General features: G+C 39.0%; 1 protein-coding gene across 2 annotated transcripts in view; it reads right to left on the reverse strand.

Annotated features, from left to right (window-relative positions):
• Positions 1-9,689, reverse strand: part of LOC128635982 (gastrula zinc finger protein XlCGF8.2DB-like) — an 86,985-nt gene extending 77,296 nt beyond the window's left edge. For both annotated transcript variants that reach the window (XM_053689059.1, XM_053689058.1), the window contains exon 1: positions 9,638-9,689. The gene's annotated coding sequence lies outside the window, so the exon portion shown is untranslated. The remainder of the gene's footprint in view (positions 1-9,637) is intronic.
• Positions 9,690-11,690: the final 2,001 nt, after the last annotated feature.

The following is an 11,690-nucleotide window of genomic DNA, read 5'->3' on the forward strand; positions in this document are numbered from 1 at the left end:
CTATATAATGACACAGTAGTGACACTGGCTCATGGGTATAGCCAGACAAGGGCTAGTTATAGGATCAGTGGTATCTGCATCAGTATAATAACGCCCAGCACTATATAATGACACAGTAGTGACTCTGGCACATGGGTATAGCCAGACAAGGGCTGGTTATAGGATCTGTGGTATCTGCATCAGTATAATAACACCCAGCACTATACAAAGACACAGTAGTGACACTGGCACATGCATATAGCCAGAAGAGGGCTGGTTATAGGATCAGTGGTATCTGCATCAGTATAATAACACCCAGCACTATATAATGACACAGTAGTAACACTGGCTCATGGGTATAGCCAGACAAGGGCTGGTTATAGGATCAGTGGTATCTGCATCAGTATAATAACACCCAGCACTATATAAAGACACAGTAGTAACACTGGCTCATGGGTATAGCCAGAGGAGGGCTGGTTATAGGGTCAGTAGTATCTGCATCAGTATAATAACACCAAGCACTATATAATGACACAGTAGTGACACTGGCTCATGGGTATAGCCAGACAAGGGCTGGTTATAGGATCAGTGGTATCTGCATCAGTATAATAACACCCAGCACTATATAATAACACAGTAGTGACACTGGCTCATGGGTATAGCTAGAGGAGGGCAGGTTATAGGATCAGTGGTATCTGCATCAGTATAATAACACCAGCACTATATAATGACACAGTAGTAACACTGGCTCATGGGTATAGCCAGACAAGGGCTGGTTATAGGATCAGTGGTATCTGCATCAGTATAATAACACCCAGCACTATATAAAGACACAGTAGTAACACTGGCTCATGGGTATAGCCAGAGGAGGGCTGGTTATAGGGTCAGTAGTATCTGCATCAGTATAATAACACCAAGCACTATATAATGACACAGTAGTGACACTGGCTCATGGGTATAGCCAGACAAGGTCTGGTTATAGGATCAGTGGTATCTGCATCAGTATAATAACACCCAGCACTATATAAGAACACAGTAGTGACACTGGCTCATGGGTATAGCTAGAGGAGGGCAGGTTATAGGATCAGTGGTATCTGCATCAGTATAATAACACCCAGCACTATATAATGACACAGTAGTAACACTGGCTCATGGGTATAGCCAGAGGAGGGCTGGTTATAGGATCAGTGGTATCTGCATCAGTATAATAACACCCAGCACTATATAATGACACAGTAGTAACACTGGCTCATGGGTATAGCCAGAGGAGGGCTGGTTATAGGATCAGTGGTATCTGATCAGTATAATAACACTCAGCGCTAATGACACAGTAGTAACACTGGCTCATGGGTATAGCCAGAGGAGGGCTAGTTATAGGGTCAGTGGTATCTGCATCAGTATAATAACACCCAGCACTATATAATGACACAGTAGTGACACTGGCTCATGGGTATAGCCAGAGGAGGGCTAGTTATAGAGTCAGTGGTATCTGCATCAGTATAATAACACCCAGCACTATATAATGACACAGTAGTAACACTGGCTCATGGGTATAGCCAGAGGAGGGCTGGTTATAGGGTCAGTAGTATCTGCATCAGTATAATAACACCCAGCACTATATAATGACACAGTAGTGACACTGGCTCATTGGTATAGCCAGAGGAGGGCTGGTTATAAGATCAGTGGTATCTGCATCAGTATAATAACACCCAGCACTATATAATGACACAGTAGTGACACTGGCTCATCATGGGTATAGCCAGACAAGGGCTAGTTATAGGAGTGGTATCTGCATCACAGCATCAGTATAAAACAGTACACAAGGCAGTGCAGTAGTGCACTATAAAATATTTTTTTTTTAATTTTACATGTGACTTAAAAAACAAAACAAAAAAAACATTCACATGTAGGCTGTAGCTTGTCCTTCAGTAAGGTCTGTGCTTTGGAAAATGTCCGCCACAGCCTTTGTCTGACTGTGTGCCTATCCCTGACTGCAATACTGTCTGTCAGACACCGTCCCTTAGAGAAAAACTTGGTAATAAACATTTTTTGGGCAAATCAGGACAAGTAGATTGTCACGAGAGACAAAGACAAGTAGATATGGCTCGTGCCTTAGTCCCTCCTTGGACAAGTAGTTTTTTTTAAATTTACACACCCCTCCTGTAAGTGTACTAGCTTTTCTATTACTGCATGCACTGCTGTCGTGAGCCATTGACAAGAGACAGTGTGACAGTAGCCACCCACACATCACATCAGTCACCTCTGCTAGTTTAGACAACTGCATTTCATGCCGATATGTACATATGATTTTCAAAAAAGGTTGTCAAAAGAACAAACTTTATTTCATGATAAAAAATAATTTAAGTTTCTTAAAGGGATAGTAAAGTCAAAATTAAACTTTCCCGATTCTGAGTAACGTTTATGTTACTTTTGATTTCTCTGCAAAAGGCGCCGTGTCGTCATTTAAGAGGATATTATTTTTGCTAACTTGTGTTTTCATGTTAAATAGAAAGGAAACTTCTTAAAAATTTTCAGGCGTATGGTTAACAGTTGAAAAGTGTAGTCTTCTTGGTAGTCTGTGAAAGTGCGTTACTGAAGAACAAGATAGAAAAGAGAGAAATTCTTCCACATGGCGACCTCCAGTGAACGCGTGAGTTGTAGCTTGTGTGAAGAACAAATTATTTTAAAAAACGTAAAAACTAATTTTTCACGTCATCATCCAGGACATACTGTGAAATACACATCCACTACAAGTAATTTGATAAAGAGCTTTTTAAGTGGGCCCGTGCCGCCCATAAAAAATAGACAGAGTGAAAATATAGAAAGTGCACAGGTGCATATTCAGCCCCTTGCAGGAGCAGAGATTGATAATGAAAATACTTCAACAACAAGCTCAAAAGAACAAACAATTGAAGATAATGTGACAGTGTTTGATATACCGCCGGCGCCTATGTTAGAAGTTCAAGAAACAAGAAGTGCAGCAGCAGGACTAACCACTCACTCGTCAGCCTCTGGGTCCTCCGTCAGCACATCTGGACATCATCAACAACATGTTTTACAGGATGTAGTATCCAAAATGAAATGTATCAATTATAATGGATAATAGAATGTAGATAACATGAAAAATGAAGAGAAATTTTGCTTTTACATGTCAGCTACTCTGTCTTGTACCTAATCATGGCTTTTTCTCTTTTTCAGCATTAATTGAAACAGTCCAGCAAAAATCTTTAAAGGGACATTAAACACTTTGAGATGGTAATATAAAATGATAAACTGTATATAATAAAACAACTCTGCAATATACTTTCATTATTTATTTTGTCCTCTTTGCCTGTAATTCCATTCTGAAATTGTGAGCTTTTCAGTTCCTGTTAGAAATGGAAGTGCAGAACACTGTTAAATCCAGCACAACCATTGGCTGCACACTCTAGTGACCTATTTATAACTGACCCTAATTGGCCACAGCAGAGAAGGTAACACAAGTTACAACATGGCAGCTCCCAGTGTTTTATAAACACATTCAGGCCCATTTATCAAGCTCCGTATGGAGCTTGAAGGGCCGTGTTTCTGGCGAGTCTTCAGACTCGCCAGAAACACAACTTATGAAGCAGCGGTCTAAAGACCGCTGCTTCATAACCCTGTCCGCCTGCTCTGAACAGGCGGACAGGAATCGCCAGACATCAACCCGATCGAATACGATCGGGTTGATTGACAGCTCCCTGCTGGCGGCCGATTGGCCGCGAGTCAGCAGGGGGCGGCGTTGCACCAGCAGCTCTTGTGAGCTGCTGGTGCAATGTTAAATGCGGAGAGCGTATTGCTCTCCGCATTTAGCGAGGTCTTGCGGACCTGATCCGCAGTGTCGGATCAGGTCCGCAAGCCCTTTGATAAATGGGCCTGTAAAACTTTACACTTATTTTGTCACTTTTTAAACAACTAATGAAACCTTAAAAAATACATCTACATGTTAGTCATGGACTAATCTTTTCTTTGAATGCATCATTCTATCTAGCATGTATTTAGTGTTTAATGTCCCTTTAAGTGTAAAAGAGCTACCGGTAAGGAACAGTGGACCTGTTGATGTAACAATTGAAGAGAAGCTTGACCTCATAACAAGTGCCCGATCAATTGTAGGGTTACTTAAATGGGCATCCAGTTTAAGTTTTGTTAGAAGTGAAGCTGGCATTCTGTGCACAGCGTGCGGGACTACTCTGCAATATGATTTCAGACTTGGTGAGTCCTTTACCGAGGAGTCGTTGCCCTCTGCATTTTGCCATCTAAAGTACAGTAGTGTTAAAAGACACATTTTGCTAGAAAAACATATTGAAAATGTAAACATTAGTGAAAAGAGAAAAAAAAAGAAAATGAAGAGTTAATGAGATCGGGGAAAGATAATGCTCTTAATTGTGCAGCTTCAGCATATATGACCTACACATAAAATCTTTCATACAAAGCTTATGAAACGATTGTAACAGAAATGTACAACAGTAGTTGTAGTATAGGAGTAAGTAATCATTCTAAAGAATTTCCAAGGTTGTTTCTTCCATTTGTTCATTCTAGTCTAAAAAAAGAAATAGCCTCCTTCATCACAACTAGTGACCTTCCTGTGGGCATTGTGGCAGACAAAATTACAGTAAATCATCGAAGTAGACATATAGTTGGATTACTTATACCAGTTTTTGAAATGGACAATAAATATTTGTACAACACTGTGTACTTGGAGCATAATTTTGTACAGAACTTCACAGGAAAAGGTTTAGCTAACAGCATAATTAACACCTGTAGTAAGTTTGGTCTTGATGCGCATTTCTTGAGAAACAATTTTGTTGGTCTGGCAGTCGATGGTCAGTACATAAAACTTGGAGTAACAGATCCTATTAGGCAGGAACTAGCCTTGGATAAAGTTCCTGTATCGTGGGATCCTATGCACCGCATAGAAATGATACAAAAGCACGCTACTGTTCCAGACCTTATTTACAAAGGACACAGTCTTGTTGCTGAAAGTAAGAAAGAATTTTCAACTGGTAAAAAGTATGAGCTGTTGCTGCAGTCATCTGATGAATTTTCTGATTATTTTTACAAACCAAAAGTTTTCAAGACAATGAAGTTTGCCAGTTACTCCGATTCAGTTTTTAAAACATTTCTTGCTGATTACAGATCATTTGTTAGTGCCTGTGAAAAAAGCCCAGATCTGTTTGCCTTAAAGGACTAGTCAACACATTAGATTTGCATAATCAACAAATGCAAGATAACAAGACAATGCAATAGCACTTAGTCTGAACTTCAAATGAGTAGATTTTTTTATAACAAATTTCAAAGTTATGTCTATTTCCACTCCCCTTGTACCATGTGATAGCAATCAGCCAATCACAAATGCATATACGTATAGTCTGTGAATTCTTGCACATGCTCAGTAGGATCTGGTGACTCAAAAAGTGTAAATATAAAAGACTGTGCACATTTTTTTTAATGGAAGTAAATTGGAAAGTTGTTTAAAATTACATTCTGTATCGGAATCATGAAAATTTTATTTAACCTGAGTGTCCCTTTAAGAGACAAACATATTAAAATCAAACATTTTCACAGTGCTTTTGTTGAGTGATATATATTCCTTTATTTCTAGTATTTCAAAGCTTGTGCAATCCAGCTATAATCTACTATGGGACACTTTCCATTATATGAGTAGTCTGAAAAATGGTTTAGACATCCAGAAAGACCTTTTATTAAATCTGACGACAAACGCGCAGACAAAAGAAGAACTGTGCACTAAAATAGATGCTCTTCCTGATGACTATTCCAGAAATATAAAAATGAGTACTGAAGTATTTAAAAAAAGGTGTTTTTAAAGGAGTTCCATTGACTGAGCTTCCTGTTAGTTCAAAGCTTTTAAGATCATTTGCAAAAACAAGTTCACAACAGGAGAATGATTGTTTACTGCTTTCAAACATTTGCAGTGATTTTTAACTATTTCTAGAGTCCCTTTTAGAACAGATTGAAGTTTATGATGAATCTAATGAATCTGCTACAGTGGGCTTAAAAACTATGATTGATAGGGCAGAATTCCTGTTCAACCTAGATTATTTAACATCTCCAAGCACAAAAGTTTCACTTGAACAGGCAGAAAAATACTTCACCAGTTCAGCCAGTTTTTTATATTATGTCAGTGTGTTCTCGTTTCAGTTTTTAAAAACGGTCAATAAAGATCAACTGCTTTTTGAACATAGACAACTTCTAAGCTGCATGATAAATATCATCACTGCTTCGAGAAAAGAACATAACATTCATGAACTGAAAAATCTGTTTAAAATGATTGTGGCACAATGCAAAAACAAGTATGCTCTTGCCATAAAGTTGCTAACCTTTGTATTAACCATTCCAGTATCTGAAGCAGTATGCGAGAGTTGGGGATCAACAATTACCAGAGTAATGGCAAGCAGACCAGGAGCAAGTGATGGAAGCTGGGATGAAATCGGCTCAACTGATCAAAGAACATTCATCATTTTAAATGGTCCCCGATCTGGATACAAAGGAACGCGTACATTTCTGAAAGCAGCCCTCCTAAGCAAATATGGTCCATCTTACTACAGACACTTTAAATCTGCATCTTGTAAAAAAAATTCTGAAAATGTGACATCAAAAGTTGTATGTAAAATTTGTGATGGTTCATGTGAATGTTTACCATGTTTTACATAACTTAAGTCATATATATTCAAAATTTGTGATGCATTGCTGATGCTACATGTGAATGTTTTTTTTTTGGGGGTTTTTTAAGTCACACATGTAAAATTTGTGATGCAGCTGCTACATGTAAGTGTTTTTTACCATCCATGTTTAATCTAAGTTGTATGAAAGATTTCTGATGTTACATTACAGAAATTAAAGTTCGTTTAAAATAAAAATAAAAATTTTGTTTACTATGTTTGAAATAAATATTGTTTATGAACGATTTAAAACTGATTTCTATTTCAAAAGGACCTGCAGAAAATTTTGAACTAAAAAAAAACTCATCGCAGAAAGTAAAAAAAGTTCTGCTCCTGGGCAGACATCCCAACCTGCAAAAACTAATTTCAGGGAGGTGGCTTCACCCGTTACTGCGCCGCCACCCCCGCTCCCAGTTATATATCGGACACCTTGAAACCTTAAATAAGATAGAGACTTATCATTAAAGTAGCTTCTCACTAAAGGCACATTAAAAAAGTAGCTTTATTGCACAACCGCATACAACAAACCTAATTTCCAGTGATCGTACGCTTGTTGAATGCTGAAATATTTTAGAATGCGAAGTTTAATTACGTGCAGTAAATAAGGTAGTATTTGTGTTTTATTTTATTAAAATCAGTTGGGGCTTTTTGGTTACTGATGCATACCTCCCAACATTTCAAAATTCAAAAGAGGGACACCCCCCCCCCCCCCCACGGCAAAAAAATTGAAATGTGGTGGGCGTGGCTTAAAAAAATCATAAGATTAAAGTAATAAAAATAAAATTCTAAAACAAGTCATATATTTTAATACACTTAGGCAGCAAATCAAACACAAGCTCAAACCACTGGTATGGCTATGTGAGCTATGTATTTAATTAGCCTTTGCAAAGACATTGCTAAATATTTTTATCTTAATTGGACATTTAATAATAAATTCTTTAAAACTGCTCTCTGCATTCCCCATTAATATTCTAGATTCTGGCCTTTAAAGTCAGCAAAAATGCACAGTAGCACACTACATAGTATACACTTACATATGCAGATACACACACACTACGTAGCATACACTTATACATGCAGATACACACACACTACATAGCATACACTTATACATGCAGATACACACACACTACATAGCATGCACTTACACATGCAGATATAAACACACACACACATTACATAGCATACACTTATACATGCAGCATAAACTTATACATGCAGATACACAGACACTACATAGTATACACTTATACATGCAGACACACACACACTACATAGCATACACTTATACATGCAGATACACACTTATACATGCAGATACACAGACACGCACTACATAGCTTACATTTATACATGCAGACACACACACTACATAGCATAAACTTATACATACAGATACACACACACAGTTATGGATACAGATAGACACACACACAACATCATATATGGGTATCTGTAATTCATTGTATGGGGTCCTGGGGTTGGCAAGCACATTGGCTGGCAGTCTACGGCTGCCACTGTTTGTTACCCTGGTATTAGCACTGCTCATTGTATAAAACTGAAGGCATGCTAGTATTATCACCAGGGGTTAGACATCATCACTACCAGAGGTAGTTTAGAGAGGTCACTATTACCCATGTTCAGAGTGTATACAGCCTTCTTACTCCTGCTTAACCCACACACCATTCCTTTTCCACAGGGAATCTAACAGGCATCTAACCCCGTAAGAACAAAGCCAGCTGCTTCTGAGTATGGGCCCAATAGAATTAAAAAAAAAAATAAAAAAATTTTAATGCATGGGGCAAATCGGGACAGATGGCTAGCAATCCGGGACAGGGGGACAGAACCCTAAAATCGGGACTGTCCCACGAAAATCGGGACAGTTGGGGGGTATGCTGATGCATGCTTTGAGGGTTCTATAACGTCCCAGCAACTAAAGGCATACCTTAAAGAAACACTTTTCCGGATTTAGGCCACATTGGATCATGGTACTTGGAGTTTCAGGGAGATTGCATTCCATTTGCTGGCATCAGGGACTCGCTATTACAATCAGGGAGACTCCCTGAACTTCAGGGAGAGTTGGGATGTCTGTAGAGAGGTTCCCTCTGTCTCACACACAGCCCCTCCCCAGTACTTTATATACAGATATATAATATTATAGAGAGATTCCCTCTGTCTCACATACACACAGCCTCTCCCCAGTAACTTATATACAGATATATAATATTATAGAGAGGTTCCCTCTGTCTCACACACACACAGCTCCTCCCCAGTACCTTATATACAGATATATAATATTATAGAGAGGTTCTCTCTGTCTCACTCACACACAGCCCCTCCCTGGTACCTTATATACAGATATATAATATTATAGAGAGGTTCCCTCTGTCTCACACACACACAGCCCCACCCCAGTACCTTATATACAGATATCTAATATTATAGAGAGGTTCCCTCTGTCTCACACACAGCCCCTCCCCAGTACCTTATATACAGATATATAATATTATAGAGAGATTCCCTCTGTCTCACATACACACAGCCTCTCCCCAGTAACTTATATACAGATATATAATATTATAGAGAGGTTCCCTCTGTCTCACACACACACACAGCCCCTCCCCAGTACCTTATATACAGATATATAATATTATAGAGAGGTTCCTTCTGTCTCTCACACACACACACAGCCCCTCCCCAGTACCTTATATACAGATATAAAATATTATACACACAGACCACTCCCCTGTTACAGATATAAAATATTATAGAGAGGCTCCCTCTGTATTCCACACACAGATCACTCCCCAGTTGATTATAAACAGATATAAAATATTATAGAGAGGCTCCCTCTGTATTACACACACATCAGTTCCTGCTGCCTCATACACACAGACATCCTTAGTACATTATATACAGGTATTTACCAGTATTACAAAGGGGGCTTTGTTAATATTTACCATTTATCTCTGAAACCGTAGCAGCTAGTTCCCACCAGCAAAAGAACCCGTGATGTCATCAGTCACATGACTGCTGTGGCCAAAGGTGAAAAAGCTCCAATGAAATCACTGGTCCTTTAGCTTATTAGGAACAAGCTGTCAGTGTTTAGATAATTATATAAGGTACTGCACTGCAGTGTATACAGCGGATCATCTCTATATTATACATGTGGATAATTTACAGGGGCTGTGTGTGTGAGAGACAGAGGGAACCTCTCTATAATATTATATATCTGTATATAAGGTACTAGGGAGAGGCTGTGTGTGTGAGACAGAGGGAACCTCTCTATAATATTATATATCTGTATATAAGGTACTGGGGAGAGGCTGTGTGTGAGACAGAGGGAACCTTTCTATAATATTATATATCTGTATATAAGGTATTGGGGAGGGGGCTGTGTGTGTGTGAGACGGAGGAACCTCTCTATAATATTATATATCTGTATATAAGGTACTGAGGAGAGGCTGTGTGTGTGAGAGAGACAGAGGGAACCTTTCTATAATATATATCTGTATATAAGGTACTGGAGAAGGGGCTATGTGTGTGAGACAGAGGGAACCTTTCTATAATATTATATATCTGTATATAAGGTACTGGGGAGGGGCTGTGTGTGTGAGACAGAGGGAACCTCTCTATAATATTATATATCTGTATATAAGGTACTGGGGAGGGGGCTGTGTGTGTGAGACAGAGGGAACCTCTCTATAATATTATATATCTGTATATAAGGTACTGGGGAGGGGCTGTGTGTGTGAGACAGAGGGAACCTCTCTATAATATTATATATCTGTATATAAGGTACTGGGGAGGGGGCTGTGTGTGTGAGACAGAGCGAGGGAACCTCTCTATAATATTATATATCTGTAAATAAGGTACTGGGAAAGGGCTGTGTGTGTGAGAGACAGTGGGAACCTCTGTATAATATTATAGATCTGTATATAAGGTACTAGGGAGAGGCTGTGTGTGTGTGAGACAGAGGGAACCTCTATAATATTATATATCTGTATATAAGGTACTGGTGAGGGGCTGGAAAACATGGCTGAGGTGGCAACCCTATGTGAGACAGAGGGAATCTATAATATTATATATCTGTATATAAGGTACTGGGGAGGGGCTGTGTGTGTATGAGACAGGGAATCTATAATATTATATATCTGTATATAAGGTACTGGGGAGGGGCTGTGTGTGTGAGACAGAGGGAATCTCTATAATATTATATATCTGTATATAAGGTACTGGGGAGGGGCTGTGTGTGTGTGTGAGACGGAATCTATAATATTATATATCTGTATATAAGGTGCTGGGGAGGGGCTGTGTGTGTGAGACAGAGGGAATCTCTCTATAATATTATATATCTGTATATAAGGTACTGGGGAGGGGCTGTGTGTATGTGAGACAGAGGGAACCTATCTATAATATTATATTTCTGTATATAAGGTGCTGGGGAGGGGCTGTGTATATGTGTGACAGAGGGAACCTCTCTATAATAGTATATATCTGTATATAAAGTACCTGGGAGGGGACTGTGTGTGTGTGAGACAAAGAGAATCTATCTATAATATTATATATCTGTATATAAGGTACTGGGGAGGGGCTGTGTGTGTGAGACAGAGGGAACCTCTCTATAATATTATATATCTGTATATAAAGTACTGGGGAGGGGCTGTGTGTGTGAGACAGAGGGAACCTCTCTATAATAGTATATATCTGTATATAAGGTACTGGAGAGGGGCTGTGTGTGAGAGACAGAGGGAACCTCGCTATAATATTATATATCTGTATATAAGGTACTGGGGGGGGGGATGTGTGTGTAAGACAGAGGCAACCTCTCTATAATATTATATATCTGTCTATAAAGTACTGGGGAGGGGCTGTGTGTGTGAGACAGAGGGGACCTCTCTATAATATTATATCTGTATATAAGGTACTAGGGAGGGGACTATGTGTATGTGAGACAGAGGGAACTCTTTATATTAGAGTGTGCAAGAGGCAGAGGCACCTTTTTATAATAAT

The sequence above is a fragment of the Bombina bombina genome, chromosome 7 (assembly GCF_027579735.1).
Source record: "Bombina bombina isolate aBomBom1 chromosome 7, aBomBom1.pri, whole genome shotgun sequence".
NCBI lineage: Eukaryota > Metazoa > Chordata > Amphibia > Anura > Bombinatoridae > Bombina > Bombina bombina.